The 20,827-nt window shown below is 38.9% G+C and overlaps 1 protein-coding gene across 2 annotated transcripts in view; it reads left to right on the top strand.

Annotated features, from left to right (window-relative positions):
- The first annotated feature begins 673 nt into the window (after positions 1-673).
- LOC104942386 (RALY RNA binding protein like) overlaps positions 674-20,827 on the top strand; it is a 116,908-nt gene continuing 96,754 nt past the window's right edge. Inside the window, exon 1 of one of the 2 annotated variants that reach the window (XM_010767604.1) lies at positions 674-1,506. The gene's annotated coding sequence lies outside the window, so the exon portion shown is untranslated. The remainder of the gene's footprint in view (positions 1,507-20,827) is intronic. The other variant, XM_010767603.1, reaches the window with a different exon arrangement.

Below are 20,827 nucleotides of genomic sequence, written 5' to 3'. Positions count from 1 at the left end.
GCCGCTCACCAACGTCTGGGAGCCGAGACTATATAAAAAAAATAACTGAGTAACGCACCATGTACTAACGGTAACTGAGTTACTGAATTTAAAAAAGAATGCGTTAGAGTACTAGTTACTGCCAAAAATAACGGCGTTACATTAACTAGTTACTCCCAACACTGTTGATGATACATTTTCCTACTAACATTCACAACATTCCCTTGGTTTTAGCACCATGGAGAGGGCTGGGTGAGATTATTAATGACACTTTTAATTGCTTTTCCTCAATGTAATGCTTCACATTTTGTATCGTGATTGTGATCCCGTTGCTTTATTATGAGTGTCGCCAGATTTTAGCACCATGGACATGAATCGCGTTATAGTATGGAAATGATACCGCTGCGATGACCAGCCCCACTGTAAAATCCGACAGGCATAGCCCTTCATTCCTCATAAGAGAACAGAACATGCCGTGCATAAACGCTCGTGCTTCTGAATGGAATGAAAGCATGTCCGGATCCCTCCGTGGCGCTGACATCGACTGAGCTCTGCATCTTTAAAACGGGAAAAAAAGAAAAGCCAAGGAAAACACACAGGCAGTTCAGTCATAACTGTGGGACGATAAGGACTACCTCTTTTTACTTTTGGAGAGAGCCAAGGCGTTAGGGAGAGCATTCAGCATCAGCTGTTCAACACTGGGCTCTCATTGCTGGAAGTCGAGGCTGACTCAGTCACATGACGAGCTGGAGGCAGAGATCTAGAGAAAAGGCACAGCATTTCGGCTTGAACCGCCATACTGTATTTTGAGCCATATCACATTTTTATTGCAACATTTTACTCCCGCTCGGTGAGTACATTTCCAATGGCTTTTTTGTAAGCATTTTTTGTCTTTTTAATTGCCCCCTTTTTTATTTTTACTCCTTTTGCTGGTGTTTGAATTGAGCATTGACATGGTGGTTTTGAGCGTTTTTCAAATCCAGGCTTCAAGTTTTTAGCATGCAGTTATTCTGACCGAGAGTGCCAACAGGGTAATCGGTGCGGTATCGCTCGAGAGAGAGCCTTTACTTACTTGCTCGAGGGTCGAAACCAAGCAGCTTTTGTCAGTATTGAGATTTTTCAAACAATTTGTTGGTGGTTTTGAAACATTTTTATTTTTTGTTTCTGTCGACTTTTGCTGTTGCTATGCTTTGGTTTGCATTGTGCAGTGTTGTTTGTTGCCTTCGAGTTTTGTGATTTTGATGTGTCGGTGAATCCCACCGCCCTTGCTTTTACTTTATTCTTCTTTTCTTAATAACAAGGAGTCCTTTTTAAACGTTTTGACGTGATACTTTTCTTGCAGTTGAGCTCTCAGGTTTGTTGTTTTTGTGTTTCTCTCTTTTTTCAATTTCATTATACTTTTGCTGGTGGCAGTGTCAAGTATTTTTGGATGCTGGGTGGACGAGGGGAGTTTTGATTCTTGTGGGAGTTCAATGCGTTTTTGTTTTCTGTTTCAACGAGGATGAACAGACATTTTCCCCTTTGCAGGTATATATATATAATATGAGTGGACACGTTTCTGTATTAAAAATAAAGAACAAGGTGATAGAAATATGCACCTGTGGCTGACGAGTTATTTTTGTAAGGCCAGTCAAATTGCTTATTAAAAAAGGCATTCTTTATCAATGTTATCTGAAGGTTATCTGATATGATCGTAATGCTTTCCAAAATACAAAAAATCAGTGATGCGATCAACAATTCAAGAGCAAGGATTTGATTACATGTCATTGATCACAATGTGTTCCTTGTTTTGAGTTCAACAATCTTCAAGCCACCGCAGCTGAGGAGTAAATGTAAGTAGCAACATGCAGGTCCCTCGGAAGGATGCACTAGAGCCACCGAAATGATTTTCCCGCAGATAAAGTATAACAACTCCATCCATACCGGACTTGCTCGGGCAGATATCACAATTCCATTTGCTGCAGCATGCTTTAACTGCATCAGGCTACGCTACGGGAACATATTATAAAAAACACAATTTCCACTACAGGATGGGAAGTACACTTTAAGTGCCCCCCTTATTGCTGGACACACTCAAATCGGCCTATCCATAAGTACTCTTGGATTGGACAAATCTGATTTCGCAGGAAAGGAATAGGGCCACTGACAGGACTAAAAGAGGATTTATGGTGCATTAATCCTCAAAGAGCAAGGTTTAACTTCAGATTAAAGGTTTGCTTTAGGACATGCAAACACGAGTAAATAGTTGTCTTAAAAAAGGAAATGGATCGCATTATATTTCTGTGTTCAGTAGGCTACACTATATACTTCTGGTTATTTTCTTTTACTAATGCAAGGAATATGTGCTATATTAACATTTCTAAATGTCCAAGGACCTTCTCTACGTCTAGTTTTAAGGAGTATACAGTCAAAAAGTACTGCTTTATGAACCTTATCTGACTTTTTTCTGGACTAATCATTGTTGTATCTAACGTTCTGGCTTCAGTAACAAACATAACTTAACATCTGATGAATTTGCTTCATTTTGATCCATAAGTATTCACTTTTACAGAACAAAAGGTTTTATTAGTGCAATATTGTAAGCCTATAAATACATGGGGGTGGATCATAAAGTCTGGGTATAGACCGTTAAGTCCCCCGGTGTCATTAAACAAGCCAAGGTGGGAGATCAGAATCAGTAGAGTTTAATGTTGGGAAATGATAAATGTTGAATGCCGAGCTAGGTAGGCAAAGTTTTAATAAGACAAATTGATAAGAGCAATTCAGATAATACGTTTTTATCATGTATTGGGAAGCTGTTATCATGTATTGACTCCCCTGTCTCCTGTTAAAATATATGCCGCTCATAAAGCAGCTGTAGATCAAGACCCACAGGGAGGTATAATGGTTTTAAAGTTGTGAAACAATTCAGAAACAGGTTTAATAGCCTTTGTATTCAGTGTTTGCTCACAGAGCTTTCATTAAACAGATGTAGGTGTCCATTTATCAGTGTTATCTTTTAGGAGGGGTGATAGAAATAAACCATTATTATGCTGCTTTGCATTATTCACAATTAAACAACATCTGATTCTTCAAACAAAGTGCTTCAAAAAAAAAAAAAAGATTAAGTCATTAATAATTAATCACATTTAACAAGTGAAAGAATGACTTCATTTTTCAAGGCCTTTATTTCAAGCCACCCAGCTAATTATGGAGAGATGCTTATTTATAAAAACGTCTTGAAGGCAACACACTTTGCTCTTGTTTATCTCGGCAGAATGAATCACCAACATGGTGACTTTTTTTTAGATGTGTTAATTGTAAGACTTATTTTTAATAACGCTTGAACATCATGTGACGTTTCTTTCCGCCCCCTAGTTGACAGGGCTGCTGGACATGTCTCCCGCTAAGCATTATGATAGCTTCTATTACTTCCTGCGGGGTTGTGTCTCCCCTCCAGGCAGGCGTCCTGTTATCTAGGCCAAGCCAGACCTGCACAGGAGACTTACAGAGAAATATGATAGCTCATGAATGGATATACCTCTGCTACCATGAATAAAACATCAGGCAAGAGCAAATTGTGTACACTTAGTATATGTTTAACTGTGTACGGCTGAATGTGTGAGTGTTACAGCAGTTAAGGTGTCAGCAGCACAGAGTCGGACAAATGTAAACATAATTGATACGCTATGTGTATTTTACACATATGTTGTGTTATTAATATGTTGGATTCAGCAGGTATGAACACTGTAATCCATATTGATACATTTTACAAGCCCAGATGCATCTTCTGTTGACATTTTAACAAGCTTGTCAGTATCTACTATTACACACACCCTTTACAATCAGAATCTGAGGCTTAAAAAGTTGTAGAAAAGAACCACACTTTAAGAGTGTTTTATAAAGATAATGGGTTTTTTTCAGTCACCGTGAGATGTTGGAAGGGATTCTGAAAGAAGCTTAAAGTTATATAAGAAGCAGGAGCAGAGCTTTAGTGGGTTTATTGGCCTTCTTCTTCCATATATGCACAAAGGGAGTTTAACGTTTCATAGCAGATGCCCTTTTCCAACCTTACGTCAATCTCATGTCTGGCAGCTGCAAAGTCAATCCAAAGTTCACACTGATACTTAACATTTATCTGACGTAAGTGTCTTATTCCCTCTCTGTAGTGTTTTTAATCAGTACTCAGACTTCCTTTACCCATGGCTCTCAGAAGGGAAAGAAAGAAATAATGCATTCTTTCCTATTCTTCCTTCTTTCCTATTATGCTTTTTTTGTGTTTTCCCCTTTCCCATAGTGTGTTATATAGGTCTTAGTGGATGTAAATGGTCAGCAAAGGCTGAAATCTTCTCTTCCAAAAACTCCCCCCCGCCCCCCTTCCTGAAACACATCAACTAGACTCCTTTGTTTACCTCCGCAACATAGTGACTTCACTACATAACACTCGCACTTCTATTGGCTATAGCACTCGTGATAGGCTGAGGGGCGGGACATCTCAAATCAGTTGAACAACACAACACGACAGAGCTGGCCAGCTAACCAATCAGAGCAGACTGGGCTCTGGTTTCAGACAGAGGGGGAAAAGAGGCAGGCTGTATGAGAGCTTTTTGAACATTAAAGCGTGTAAACATGTTACATTAGAGGCAGAATTTGAACCTGAAATGAGCATAATAATGCCCCTTTAAATATATCAATCTAGAAAATAACGTGTGATTAAATTGGTTATAATGTCTTTTCATAATAATAAATACAATACCTAATACAATGTTAAATACTGGATTGTTAATGCTTTATATATTGTAAAAAAATCCTGTTACATTTGGTAGTTTGAGCAGTCTTTAATAGAAGATAAATCAAATATATATTCAATGTAATGTTTTCTTTTCAGTTTTGTGCAAGCAGTACATTCTTTATGTAGCCTTAGCGACACATTCCAGAGCAACATATTCACAAATGAGTTATTTCTGCTGCTGAAGCTTGATTTCTTTTCAAATTAAAATATGAGCATTTAAATCAATTTAGAGCTTCTTCCATCAGGATTTATGAAGCTGGAAACCCTTAACCATATCTACATAACCTGGCGCATACTAACACTGGCATGTACATCATGTTCCACTCTCTCCTGCTCCCCCCCCCCCTTCACCAGATAAACAGCTTACCTTTGGCATGACTCATTCTCCTGAAATGAGCGTTAAGTATTTTACTGTCCTTTTCTTAGCTGTTAACTTGATAAGTGAGGGGATCTCACACTTGATATTGTGGGCAATTAAACCCATATCTGAAGAATAGGGTCAGGCTGAATGACTTCCCACCGACGATTATTGGAATCATTTGAGTTATCGTGTCTCACTTAAATGAGCCTTCTCTACTGACATGTTATTACATAATTGCACTTCCATAATTCATCATGGAAGGGCCATCTTAGTTATATTTCATTAAAAATGTTGTACTGAGCGTGTCGCTTCGTAACTAGATTACATGCTGATGAGGACATTCAGGTCAATATATTTTTACTAATTTTGATTATAAGTGACATCTGGTTGGAATTTTGAACATAACAGTGGCATAATGTCGTAGCTGCGTTGACTTGGGGTCGAATAATAAACAAAAGATACAGAATCTGTATTTTCCCAAGTACTTTTCCCTAAAATGGATGGAAAACGTTTATAAAAACAGCTTCAAAAATGATATTGCACTTACTCAAAGCTGAATAAGTATGCAACTGATGTGTTTCGGCTTAAAGAATTGTGCGATGACACTTTCTATACTCCTTTTCTGGTCATGCTAACCCTATGCCAAAGAAAATGTCAGAAAGGAGGCATCGAAACCTCTCCTTAGCTTTTAGAGACTTTCTCTGATAATGGCTGCCACTTATACATCCCAGTCATTTCACTCAGTTAGAAAACGTTCCTACAAAGCATACTTTCTGAGTGCATGTGCTTGCGTAAAGGAATAAATCACAGCAGTAAAAATGCAGTTTAAAATGAATCTGCAATTACTTTCCTTTTCCTTATCTAGAGCTCAAAGAGAAATTACGTTTTCTAATTTTAGAAGGAATTAAGGTTCACACAGTCTGATAAGAAAGTATAACCTGAACTCACAAAGATAAAAGGATCCTTACATGTCACTTAACAGTGAAACTCTCTTCTAAAGTGAGTAGAGTTGATGCTGTCTTACTACTTTGTCAGCTCAGTGTGCCGATATCGATCCAGCCGACCCGATAGCTTCCAGGGGACGTCTGTTTCAGGTCGATTCATCATATTCAATAGCATCTTATCACGGTGTTCATCAAATTACATTCAGCAACAGAATCACATGGGATCAAAACATACAGAATTAGTTTTCAGATTACATTTACTGCAGATTCAGCGTCAATGCCCCTGATAGTATGTGTGTGTGTTATTATTCTTCTCAAGGTATAGATCCAGATAATGACTCTCTGTTTCTGTACGAGTTTGTTTCCTGAAACTAAACTTTTCGGCATATTAAAACAGTTTCTCCTCATCTGTCAGTGGGGCACATCGTTAAAGTTTAATCCATAAGCAAAAAGGTTACTTGACAATTTTCTCTGCCTGTTACTGTCCTTTCTGAAATAATGGAAAGTCTGAGCTCGGGTTTGTATAGGCTTACGGATATGTAATTTACATTTTGTGGAAGGACGTAACAATGTTACCAACAGAAAACATTATGAATATATTACATCATGTACACCTATATGCATACAAATCATCAGGAGTAGGAGAACTAGAAAAAGGCGAAGACACCATCAAAAGCAGATCAAATTGCACGTTTTTATTTCTTTTCTGACCTGCGAATGTGTTTCGTTTTTATCCCATTACACATCAATATAGTTGCCTTCAGATTCGTTTTTGAAAATATTATAGTTAAGGTCTCCAGGAAAAAAGTGACAGCTTGCAATTACTTCTTTGATGCTGTTTATAACTTGTTTCCACACGATACTATCTTCCCACTCATGTAGGAGAGCAAATACGCACACACAAAAACGTATACTATAAAATGCTAGGAGCAGCTTTTAAAAGATAATGAATACAAAAGATAAAATACAAAAATAAAAAGGTCTAAGATGTCAACTTGAAGAGTTTAGTATTTAGCTTGCACTTGGAAAAAAATAATCAAAACATTATATAAGGCATACTTAATTAATTTAACACTAGGATGCAAAAGCAGCTGGCAGTTCACAAATGGCCTGGGCATTCATATGTGTGTGGAGTTAATTGGAGAAACATTTTTTAAATTAATTGATATTTAACAAGAGCCAATGGCCCAAGGGAGGAGACAAAGTTTAAGATAAACATGAACACGAAGATCCTACTTCAGATGATTCTGAGTACAAAACAAAACACACCTGAAACAAAAGTGGCAGAGGGGCTGCGAGGTCTTCTAGAGCAGGTGGGGGATTCTCCAGATACTGCAGAGAAGCAGCGAGGCAGATAATGTCCTGCCTAGATGACCTCAGGGACCCGATTACAGTGAAGCGTCCTCTTCTGGGTCAGCTCCAGGCTGCTTCTGCAGGGATCAGCTGTTCTCACTGTCGTCCTGCTGGCCTCAGCTGTCTCTCACCTGCGTGGGACCAGTTGTGGAAGCATTGACACACGGAAGCCACAGTCTCAACAGGCACCATCAGAGGTGGGAAGTAGTGGAGTACAAATACTTTGTTACTGTACTTAAGTACATTTGTCGGGTATCAGTACTTTACTCCACTGACACATTTGTCTTACATTTTCAAAACAGGTTTGTTACTTTAGTTTTAATCTGTGTTTGGTGGCTGGATCATTATTATTTAGAGTCAGTGCGTGCCTATTGATTTGAGCACGATCCGTGTATCCAGCATTTCCTGGTCTTCTCTAAAGAAGAGCGACCAATGAAAACGTTGTCATTTTGCCGTTGTTCAGCATGGAAACATTCTTTAGCTAACAATGACATTATTGTTTTAATATAAAGTGAGGTCAGGTACTCTTTAAAACAGTTGGTAGTTATGGGTCCTTTTTATTTAAGTACATTTCAAAGTCCATACTTCTTTACTTTTACTTGAGTAAAGAAGTTTACTTTTACCAGAGTATTTTTAAACACGAGTATCTGTACTTCTACTTGAGCAAAAGATGTGTGTACTTTTGCCATCTCTGGCTAGGATATACTGTGCCGTAAATCACGTGTAGCGACAGCTATATTTGAAGCCTTATTAAACGTTTTTTGTACCTCTGCATCAGGACCATTTTCAGATGCAAGGGAGTTTTATTTAAGGGACCTACTTGGCCACCTAACTGCTTTATATCCCTGGGCTGGAATCTCTGTTTGATGTGGTTGATTAAAAGAGACACAGAACCACTTGGAGGTAGATGACAACAACCAGACGCAAACAACCAGACACAAAATAACTAGAGGAGAACAAGAGAGAAAAACATAAAGAAAGACAGAATTGGACGTGCAATGAGATCAAAAAGAAGAAAGGGGACTACAAACAAATGAAAATAATTGAAAAGGGAAACAAAACGACCACAAAGGGTTACCAAAAAGACATACAATCATTCAAAAGAGATACAAAAGGACCACAAAAAGATTCTAAATAACCCTAAGAGATGCTAAACTGACTGCAAAAAGAAAATAATCGACATAAAGAGTTATAGTTCCACCAAAGGGACACACTAACCGACTATGAAGACACATAAAAAGCCACACTATTTGTTAATTGTCAGCGCTGGGGAAATTCTGAGTGATCAAACTGCCATAGGGTTAAAAAACACTCTGCCTTGTTTATATTTCTTTATTCCAATCACAATAGTCCAAACACAGGATGCAGCGATGGTGACCTTGCAAAACGGTAACACACAGCTACTGGTGGTGGCGGGGGGGAGACTCCCGCTGAATTATCTGGACAATGGCGTGCTTATTACCACGGTATATGTCCTGTGAGTCGGGTTAGAAATGTATTTCTCTTTCAGTCAGGCTTCATCGTTTGTAGTCTCGCGTCTCTTTCAGTCTTCGTGCTTATGTAGAAGGATGGGGGGAGGGGGGGGGGGCTTATAGATGTCTGCGCCCACAGGCCCAATGCTCATTATCCATCCACGTTCATTGGGAAGTTTAGAAGAAGTGTCAGAGGTCGTAAAACTTTGAAGCTTGTATTCATAAATAAGGTCTCGTCACGTCTACACACATATTCATTTTTAGCAATTCCGGCAGTTTGTGGTCACTGAGTGGGCAAAAGTACACATCATTTATGTTGTTTGCTGTGTCTAGACACCAAACTTAAACCTACTTATATAATGTATCTGAGGGGTGAGAGGGAGAGAACTTTAATCACTTTGAAAAACATTAAGATAATGCAAACAAAAGTTGTGTGTTTACACTGACCGCACATTTTTATAAAAAGTGGCTTTTGAAGGTATTCAGATACTTATTATCTTATGTCAAATGCATAAAATATATATTTAGGGCAAACAATTCTAAACCAAGAATGATAATAGCAGTATCAGAAATATTGCTTTATTTTTTTTATACTGTCACTCCTCCTGTTTGAGTGAACTTTATCCTCGTTAAAAAACTATAGATATTGATACCAGCCGAATACAGTTAGAAAAAATACTAAGTGAAATACTGCAGGGCAAAACTAATTATACTAAATACGTAGAAAATATCTATAATTGCTTACATAAGATAACTCTAAATTGTGCAAAACAAGCTGCAACACACCAATGGAAAATACCCCTAATATTCTCAGTAATACTCAGTAATCAGAAGAAGGTCTATATCTAGACATATCCTGAGTAGATGTTTCAGACAAAAAAAGAAAAAAAAGAAAGATATTTCAACACAGAGGCATCTTGACTCACATACTCACGAGGATCATGACCTCAATTTTCTGTGTCTGCCACCAGGAAAGCACAGGTGCACTCAAGGAGAGACGGCTAGCTAGCTTGCTAGCTATTGAGTTTGTGTACCCCTGAGGCGAAAAACATGTCCAGGGAGAAAACCTTTTATGTTTCTCTCCACAAACGGTTCACTCAGGGGTAGCGAGGGATTGTTGATGGTGATGGCTGGAATGGATTCCACTGCACATTCAAACTTTGATTGAGCCTGACAGGGAACCCAGCATATAAACAGACTTTTCATTCAAAGGGGTTCACATTTATTTAAATGTTGTCTGGCTTTGTCGAGGTGCTTTGGTCTGCTGCGCTTCCACTAACTAGGAGAAAATAATGCTTTTTTTCCAGTCAGCTTTTTGGTTTATCAGTATGGGACACAAAGTGAACCTTTAATCCCAATTGTGTGTTTTGAGTATATGCACACATCCCAGCAATTATGCATCCCTGACAGGTTTGCACGCTCTCCAGATTGAGATTAAGAATGGCAAATGCCTGACTGATTACACTCCACTAGGCTGCAGAGGCCCTCGGAGCTAAATCTGAGTTTTAAAAAAAACATCTGTCTCGCTAAAGTGTTCTCTACTCACCAGTGTGTTTATGTGTAAAAATAGAACATCATTTAATTCCCCACTTAGCCTCAAAAAGCAATCTTCTCCTGAAACATTAATAGCCTGTTGACATCTCACAGTGAGCCACAGTCAATCAGGTGGAGAGTGTAAATAAGGCTTCATTCTTCATATTGATTTTTCCTCCAGGTTTTGACATCAGAGGAAATCATGGAGCTCATTGCCGTGTGTTGTCGCAGATGCCAGCGGCTATTACAGCCTTTACTCCTGTTTCCATCCACTTCCTCTAATAAACATCATGAGTACACACTCATCACCGTGCAGAGACAGGGTTTGGATTTCTGCCTCGTTCATTTGGGGGGAAACTTCTTCTATTTGTTACAACAGCACCTGAATCACTAAGGATGTATGGCCTGGCATTATTAAAGGATATTGGTTTGACTTACGTATGAATTCCCCTGCCTCTTAATACTAATATGTTTCTCTGGAATATGTTTACTATTCATTTTGGTAACAGTTCTTCCTCACGGTACATTGCAGCTTCCAGAATAATAACACATTTTGACATGTTTGTGTCCCATATCCCACACAACCTTTTTGGTTTTGTGACCACTTTCTTAACCAGGTTTGGAAACATTGCCTGTGACTCAGACCGAAGTAGATATCTTTAAATATGTATTAGTTAGGCAGGACAATACCCAGTACTGGGACATACAGGTACTCCCATCAGCACAATGTTTTCCAAATTTGTTCTGCTAAAATTGATGTAATGCTCATGTATTTCAGAAAATGTTAACATACCTAAGCAGCACGTTCAAACTAGATTTTGACACAAGAACTGTTTAGAACACAGGGTCTTACAATTGGGGCTTATAGGGACTTCTGCTCCAAAGATAGGTGTACATATACCACTGAGAAAAACACGTTATGATGGCCTGGATTACTTGCTCTGGCAAATGTTTTTGGGTGAGGGAAACACACACATGTTTCCCAACAGAAGTTAAGGATTTTGACGTTGTGAGCAAAAAGGGAAGGACTTTGATACCGGAGAACTATTTCATTCATGTGTTAGGCATCAATATGTTTGCAGTTTGCTAGATGCATTCATTACTGTAGCAATATTTCCTCATTATGTTACCAAATATATTTGTTATATTTCTTTTAAACTGCATCTTCAAGAATAGATATGGTAAATATGTAGCTAAAGCCAGCAGCTATCTTAAATTATGTAATCAGCTAGCTCTGTCCTAAATTTGGACAGATTATATTCAGAAATTATCACAAAATAACATGAGTAAAATGTAAAAACCAAAACACCTTGCTTATGGAATCTTGTCCCAAGTGTTTGACCAGATAAAAAACCACAATAGAAGAAATATGATTGTTGCACTACATATATATATAGATAGATAGATAGATAGATAGATAGATATATATATGGATAGATAGATAGATTCAACATTGACCGTGGTAATTCATTCCTTTTTTCAGAGCCATGGGAAACTAACTGCCAGGAAAATCAATTTATGTCAGAGTCTGACAAGGCAGTGGATGCCTGTGAATATATTTGTCAGAGGGAGATGTGTAGTCGTTGCACACAACTCTGTAACGCAGGTAGAGCCGCATTACAGAGTTCTGCAACAATCGTAGGAGGTAAATGAACTAGGACATCTGCTTGAGTCTCTTCATATTTATATACTCTAAAAGACACCTGTCAGTGACATCATCAGGGAGTACAAACATAATTAAGTAATCAAGAAGACACATTACATATGTAAATGGGATTAATTGCAGACATCAGTTTGAAATATTCATACAAATTAGTCTCATCATTTAGGCAGGGATCTCTTCCCAGGCAGCGTAATCATTGAACTAATTAGGTCAGTGAATGCAAGTTGAAACAATTTGAAAAGCAATTTCAGATTCCAATTAATTATTGACTGAAAGAATGAGAGTGATTTAGGAAGTAAATATGTGAAGCAATAGCTAGGAAATCAATACGAGCTAAGTGAAGAAAACAGATTGAAAAAGACCTTAGAACTTGAACCTCATCAGCTTTTGGTTTTTTGCAATATGTGTCAGAATGTGTTTGTGCCAAGGTGACAGCATATGTGGATTTGTATAGTATGTGTGTTTTGGAAAAAAATCTGTGAAATGATTCAGTGCTGTATAGCGTCAAATGATAGCCGTATACTGCCATCATTTTTCGGATACAAAACAAGGCACTTAAGAAAATGCATAACCAGCTGGAGAGCATACCTTGTTCAAAAACACACAAAAGAAATCCACCTGATGCACTCAGCTAGCACTTCATGATACTCAGGCACAGTGTGGTATAACGGTACGAGTGTTGGCTAAATGTAAATGCAAACAACAAAGGTAACTGTTAAGGTAAACACTTGATGTTATTCTTTTAATCATTTACTACATTTAAACATACTATTAACACATTAGCTTATGGTTTGGGAGAGCTGGATTGATTTATGTTTAGATCATGGGAACATTATTTCATATTAAATGTTCTCCTACAGTTTTTCAAAAATAAAAGTAGCATTGTCTTTGTTTGGGATGAAACCAAATATATATACATTATTTAAATCACCAGATAATTCATGATAACTTTTTGCAGTCAAACGGTATTTGTCACCACTTCTTTACAAACTAGATACAAGGGAGATATCATAGGAAAACAAGTCAACCCTTACAACTCCAGATGTTGGATCACATTCAATACATATTGAAGTTATTCTTTAAAGCAAAAGTAAATCAAGTGATTTCTGTGGGTAAGACGCATCCCTTTACTACTGATGGTAGTAAAGGGATGTTTTCTCAGCAGGTGCATCTTCTTGAATTCCTTTATTGTACAGCAGGAGATAAGTGAATGTCTCAATCTGAAATTGTATTTTGGTCTAACGAAGGTCGCACTCTTACATGATCGGTGCCTTAACCTCCAACCCAGGGGGTAGCCCAGCCTCCTCATTTTCAAATTGTAGAAAATAGTAAAAAATATAACCTTACAAGTATCTGGGCCTTCTTCTGTTATTAGATAAAAAGCATGTATTTGGATATCCTGTTTTATTTCACTATTCATTTACATCTGGACCATAAACTGTAAGACATACAGTATTTGAATAGATTCAGTTTACACTTTTCTTTTAAGATTCAAATATAAATCCTGTTTTCTATTTGATGAATGTAATGTATTTCGTTTGTGGATCAAAGTAAGAGTACAGTGTAGGATGCAAATGGCAGTATAAATAATTCAGCAAAAATTAAAATGGTCATAGGTACAGTAAATATCTAACATGTTTATTTTGCTTCACTATCATTAGAACATTAACAATGGAACACCAGTGCACTGATAAGAATATGTGATGTGATGCCCCTCAACGCTCTCCATTTCCTCACCATTTCCAACACATTACCTCTATTCTCAGTATCCAGCTCCCCATGGGGCTGCCCATCCCTCCACCCTCAGAGATCCCACCAGAAGCCTCCAGAAAGACAGATGCTTTGTCCATTCAGTAATTACATTCCTCTGCCAGGATCTTTGCAGGCTGATTATTTAGCTGTCTGTCTCCTTCCTCTTTATCTGTTGGCAAGCCACTTCTTCCATGTTAGCTCTGATTTGGGCACATTCACAGATAAGACTCCCATCCAGTAACATCTTCCTGACTGTGTTAAACAATGAAAATTGGTGAGAGGGATTGAACGGCCAGATTCAGGTTTATTTTAGCTCCCGTTCATGGGGGGGGGGAAAAACAATCAACACTTTTATCACAACTGACAAATGAACACAAAGTGTTTAAATGCATTGGACATAATGCATTTATTAGAAAGATACAATAAGCATCTAAACAGTAACACATGGAGGATGTGCGTTGGTTAGCTGAAGCAATTCATCAATTCATGTAGCTTTTATTATCACAATACAACATGTTTACTGTGAAAACAATGGAAGTTCTTGGAAAATATGGAACAAATGCCTCTGGGGTTTATTTTCTGCCTTTATTTTCCATTTCTTGTTTTCTTTTGGGTTCAAATCACCAGCTGTTAGTACAGATGGATAAAAGCAGACATTTAATTGTAAACAAATTCTATGCACAGTCTTTCTTGTGGCTGTCACTCTCGCTCACTCTACAGCCCTCTCATCTTTTCTCCCTCGTTTTCTTTTGAGTTTTCCAGTCTCCCAATCTTTGATTTTGACACACAGATTTGCCAACATCAGTGTTCAAGTGAAGGTGTTAGTATCCGGGGGCAAAATGGAGAGCGGTTAGGTGCTACAGGAGGCGTGAAGAGGTTGAAAGTGGCTCGCGCTAAAGACAGGAAGGAAAAGTAGAAGGTGGCGCTGCTGTTATTGCCAAGATCAATGTTTGAAGAACATATGGTGCAATTGCGGGAGATTATCCTGTTTCTGAAATCTCTTTTATACACATTTTAGCAGTTACCATCCAATTGCCTGAACAATAACTAAAAACACAGCTGCTCTAAAGAAGACTTATTTCTGGCTGCTGTAGTAATAATAAGAAGCAATGTGGGCACCAGCACATGGAAACGCCACATGCATAAAAGGAAAAGCGAGGCACTTATGCGTTACCAGGGTTTTACAGCCTCCCTGCCATGCTAACGAACCTACTAATTTCCTCTTGTAGAAGGTCCCTTTCATAATATGTATTCTGACTGTCGCTTCTTAGTCAAAAGAAAGAAAAAATTCTCCAAAACCAACAGCACTTGTGTTGTTTTAATTCATTTATATTCAAAGGCACTACAGGACTTCTCCACATTGGCAGCTGACGGAAGGCCTTTGCTTGTGCTTCAGCTCTAACAATGTGTATGGACAACATTCTGTTTTTTGTTCACTCAAGGTTATAGTATATCTTCTTCATAGTTCATTTTAAAAGGGACATTTGATAGACATTTATATGTTGCGAATGTTTGCCTGTAAAGGACGTAGAGATGTTTCATGCATCTAAATGGCCATAAAATGTCAACTGAATAGGATTAGTCCATTATTTTAAGGCCTAAGACATGAGGCCGACGATTGGATGTTGGTTTCGCCCAAAATGTGAGCTAGTTATTGCAACGTTGTCACCTGTCGGGACATTTTTCAGCCAATTGAGCATTCTGAATTGATGGTGGAGCCCCTCAATTAGAGAAATTAGTTCCAGAGGGTTAGGGTTAGAGATGTTTTATGCGTTTAAATGGCCATAACATGTCAACTGAATAGGATTAGTCCATTATTTTAAGGCCTGAGACACCAGTTTCACCCAAAATGTGCACTAGTTATCGCAACGTTGGCACCTGTCGTGAATCTTTTTGGCCAACTGAGTATTATGAATTGGTGGCAGAGCCCTTCAGTTGGAGAAATTAGTTCCAGATGCAGATCAGCTTTTTTCCCCCTTTACAGTCGTTGTGCTAAGCTAAGCTAACTGTCTCTGGCAAGTGAAAAAGCATATTTCCCAAAGTGTCAAACTCAGCAGAGGGTGGCTATAAGGGAAATACAACTCAAGACTAAGTGAATTTTAGTTTGAAAATGTGAAAGTAATGTCCTGACATGTAATAAAAAAGATATGGCTTTCTCGTTATGGAAAGCGAGAAGCTAATACGATTGGAACACTGGTGGAGGAATTGAAAGTGTTTCTTCTTTGATTTTCTTTTCTCACCAATTCCATCATAATCTGGTCATAAAACAACTGAAAACCCCTTCAAACGAAGGGGATTTAAGTCTGAAATGCACGGGAAAGGAAAAATTCAGATTAACTAGAGGGTCATTACGTTTTCTGTGTTATATTGCCCAGAGCAGGTCAAATAATGTGCCAGCGGGGTTGCTTGGTTTGCCCATTTTTACTTCTCAGGCTCAAATATTAATATAAAGTTATCTTTTAATCCTCCATTGAATCATCCGGTCATTAAACTCTGATGAAATACAAGTCTTTCATATCCTGTCAAGGTTGAAGATTTTTACTTTATATTTATCTTAGCACAAACTGATCAATAGATAGTAGCTATATAACACCAAAATGTTGTATGGAATTCGAATTGCCGTATAGCATCATGGGAAATAAAGTCAAGTTCTTTGCTCAAAGTAAAGCAGTGAGATGACTCTTTATTTCTACTTTATTTAAACGTATTAAAAAAGATTTAGTAAACAGGATAAAGGAGTATTCCTTTACTGCAGGTGAGGACATAAAAGGAAAATTGGATTGTAAAAGTGAATTATTTCCTCCATATCTTGCACTGGCCTGTGGAAAGAAAAATAAATGTAAAAAGTGAACCCCTCCTTAGATCTCCATCCAGGACTAAAACCAGAGGTGGGAAAAGTAGTCAGACCTTGTACTTAAATAAAAGTAGAAGTGTAAGAATACTCTGATACAAGTAAAAGGCATTCATTCAAAAATGTTACTCAAGTAAAAGTACAAAAGTATTGGCAGATTGGTCCATTTCAGGATAATACATAATGATATGTTTGTATTATAATTATTGATGCATTAAAGCGTTATCCAAGCTAATAGCTAGTTTTAATTTATTTGTATACAGCAGGGTAGCTTGTGAATTTACTCCAGGTACAGTACAACTAAAGTCTTATATAAGTGTTAAGGATATTTCACATCATTAATTATTTTTTCATTTTCTTCTTCCGGGGCCTATTAACGTTACTGAGTCTGGACCAATTGGCACACAGCTATAGAACAATAGGCACACCCTCTGCCAGGGTGGACTCCCGAGCAGCTCAGGAGTCCGCCCCGCAAGGCCCCAGGAGTGGATAGTGTGAGGTGGATTTCCCGCTGTGTTTCCCTGGATGCTGGACATAGACTAAGTGCCAGGTTAGCGGGACATTACGGAGCTTACGAGTCCGCCCCGCGGGGCCCCCGGAGCGGACAGTGTGAGGTGGATTTCCCTCTGAGTTTCCCTGGATGCTGGATATAGACTAAGTGCCAGCGGACACCGCGGAGCTCAGCCTGCAACGTCCCGCCAACACTCATTCTCATCTGTTTGTCATTACTGGTGTCATTTTCTGGTTGCTAACCAACGCCATTGTAAAACATAAACACTGATGTTCCGCTGTAACGGTGGTTGACTAATCAGAACAGAATGGGCGAGCTGACCANGCCAACCCTCCCGATTTTCGCGGGAGACTCCCGATTTCATTGCCCTCTCCCGGTTTCCTCCCGGGGTCCTATTTCTCCCGCATTTCACCCGATTTCTGACAAAATCAGATTTACTCACGATTGTTTCCAGTCGGACTTTAATACAGCTACACTATTGTTTGGTTTCCATGGTAGCGCGTCTCTTTAGCAGCGCGCGCAACTCAAAGAAGAAGAAGAAGAAGCCGACTCGGAGCTGTCCGACTCAGGTCCGACTTCAGGCGAGCTTTTTGAGACCTCCCCCGGCTGCGATCTATTCTCGTCTACTTTCGAGGCGAGCCGCAGCTCGTCTCAAACAAGCCTACTGACTGTACCGTCACCTTGGATACGATTCCAAACAACTCACAGACTGCATCGGGCGCTGAAATTGCCGCCCATCCCACCATAAGATCAGACGACGCTGATTGGCTGAAATTATGTTTTTCGGCGGCATAGTTTACAGATAGCAACAGTCAGCAATGTGTTACCTGCTGCTGCTCTGGCTGAGGGCTCCTTTCTTACTGCCCAGACGAGAGAGGGTAATGATACACGATGCGGCCAGGCTGGAAACATGTGACTTATCAGTAACTTTAGACATCGTAAAACAATTTTAAACGAGATTTTATTGTCGATTATACATTTTACTGATACCAAGCATATAATATTTACCTTGTTCATTAAAAATACAAATAATTTTTTTTAAATTTTTTATTTGTAATGACAATCAAACATGTGGGAAGAGGGGGGGCGGTGCCCCTAGCACTCCTATGGGCCGGCCGCCACTGGCCATTTGCACTAGCATATTTTTCCATGAAAGTAGCTAGTAGCATTAGCTCCAAAAATCCCTTCAATTTGGCAAGTTGGCAACAAATATGGGCCAAGAAACAGTGCATTTAACATTACATACATGCATTTGTAAAACACAAATGCTGACTAGATTGGTGTCAAATGTAAGGTGATTTACTCTGCATTAGTGTAAAGGCAGTATATGGTTGAGAAGGGAGCAGCCCTGATTAGATCTATCATCTGACTCAGTCACTGCTGCATATTTCTCTCACATTATGTCATTGTTCCCATTGAGACAAATGCATCCTCCAACCAGCTGTAATACATTATGGAATGGAGCTCTGTTCGCTATACACTTTAAATGCAGAAGCATGAATACAATGAATGAGTAAATGCAGATTTGTGTCAGTTATTGATGCCCGTTGATCTGATACATTGACATCACATTAAAAACAGCTTCCTCTCGAGCAACCTTGGTCCAGAAGTGATTCAAAATGCAGTTTGAGTCATGAGGAAAAAAGAAGAAGAAAAAAGGTCCTTTTCTCTGTGTTTTCTTTTATGAATGGGAATTAGATATCCTCAAAGGTTATTTTCATCTTACACAATAAGAAGACCTTGGTGAACCTCACATTACAAAATTAAAAGGTTTGTCGATTTTTCAGACGTGACAGTGGAGAATGGCAAAGGTCACCCGGTCTTGTAGCTGATTTGTTCGACCATGTTAGAAGTCTGCTGCCTCTTCACAGATCAAAGGTGTGCGACATTGTAAGAACACGGCACCCAGCAGACTAATCCAATTAATTGTGTTTGTTCAGGTTGTGATACGCCCGGACCAAAAACAGTGATGAAGGTTATGCCGTGGCTCTGCCGCAGCAGGATGATCCTGATTAGACGGAGGCGTCCTCGTCCACGCACGGGCTGCCAAAACTGAGCTTTTGAGCATATTTTTAGAGGGAGCGCACAAGGCGAACAGCAGCTCAATTATTCAGCATGCGGAAGATAATGACTTTCTCCTGTTATTAATGACCCACGCCTAGGCTTATGTATGAAAGAATACCTGTGTGTGTTGGGCAGAAGATGAAGGAGTATGAGCTTGAAGATATTTGCCTTTATAGTGATATTTAATTAAAATGTTTTTGGACATCTAAACAACAAGATTGCCTTTTTACACTTCCTCGTATGTTCATATAAAGCTATTTTAATTTTCTATTTGAAAAGCTAGATTGCTATAATATCAATAAATTATACGTTTATCTTTTTGCCCTAAACAAATTCAGTCGATGGCAAGTGCCAGCTTTAGCATTAGTTTGAAACTAACTTTGCAAAACATGAAACTCCCATTTATGTAAAATAGTGACCTTCCTTCGAGTAACACAGTCTTAAATAAATATTACAGTGATTCCCAGTCCTTCTCAATAAATAAGATGCAACCTTGAAAACAAGGTGTCCTCACGTTAAACCGGGGGGGTTGGAAATGTGCACCCCAAACATAATCTACACCCCAAAAATTGTACAATTATTTGTGTATTTACTTTTATTTATTTTTGCTAAACAGTGAATTTATTGTCTTGAAAAGCTCAACATTATCTTGTATTCATTTTGGTGACATTCCATATCATTTTATGATTTATCTGTAGCTGTTTTGAGAAATAGTAATAGTAAGTAGCGCGCAAGGTGAACCTTTGACAGTGTGAGCGGGTGACACCTGGGTTATTTTAGGGGGAACACTTCCGCCCCCTCTCCAGTCAGAAGCAATCCAGACGATCATCGGATTCCTGTGTCTAATTCTTTCCTGCTGCACTTTTCTGTTTTCTACAGGTCAGTACATGAATAGAAATGATTCGAGATATAATGTTACAGAGGTGTTTAGGAGAGTGTGTCAGAAGTTTTGAGCATGTTTGACATAGTAAGGCGGTATTTTAAAAATGCTAAACTGTTGGGCAGCTATATGATGCCATTTTTCGCGGGCTTCAGCGCGCCGTGTGGCAAATGTGACGCTGTGCGAAGGCTCGCAGGTAGGTTAGCTGCTTGCGGGCAAGGGTAATGCTGTTTTGTTCACCCTGGAAGTTAAGTTCTGGGCAGGGGCACATTGGGCCTTTGTTTTTGGGTTTATTAACACTGGACAGGTGGTATTTATGTGAGGCTCCATAATATGTTATATTATGTAAAGATAGGATATATTGGATAGGGAGAGATTATGATCGGCGTTGGTGTGTTTGTATGACTAGTGTGGAGTTTGCTCCCCATGATATATAGTTAATTGACTGTGCAGACGGATGGCTTGGGGGTTGAGAAAATGGTGATATATTATGTTGGAGAACCAGCTATTTGAATGTAAATGTGGTACTTTTTAGTTTTGAATAAGAAGGCAATCCAGATGATCAATCGGGATCCTGCTGTTCTAATTCTTCCTGGCTGCAGCCTTTTCTGTTTTTGCTACCCCCAGAAAATTATTTATTGTTGCTGTGGTACCCCAAGCTTTGGGGACCCGTACAACACATTTTGGGGACTC

Source organism: Notothenia coriiceps, unplaced genomic scaffold (genome assembly GCF_000735185.1).
Source record: "Notothenia coriiceps isolate Sejong01 unplaced genomic scaffold, NC01 NC01_scaffold00004486, whole genome shotgun sequence".
NCBI lineage: Eukaryota > Metazoa > Chordata > Actinopteri > Perciformes > Nototheniidae > Notothenia > Notothenia coriiceps.
Note: the sequence above shows the minus strand (reverse complement) of the source record. Positions and strands in the feature narration are given on the sequence as shown.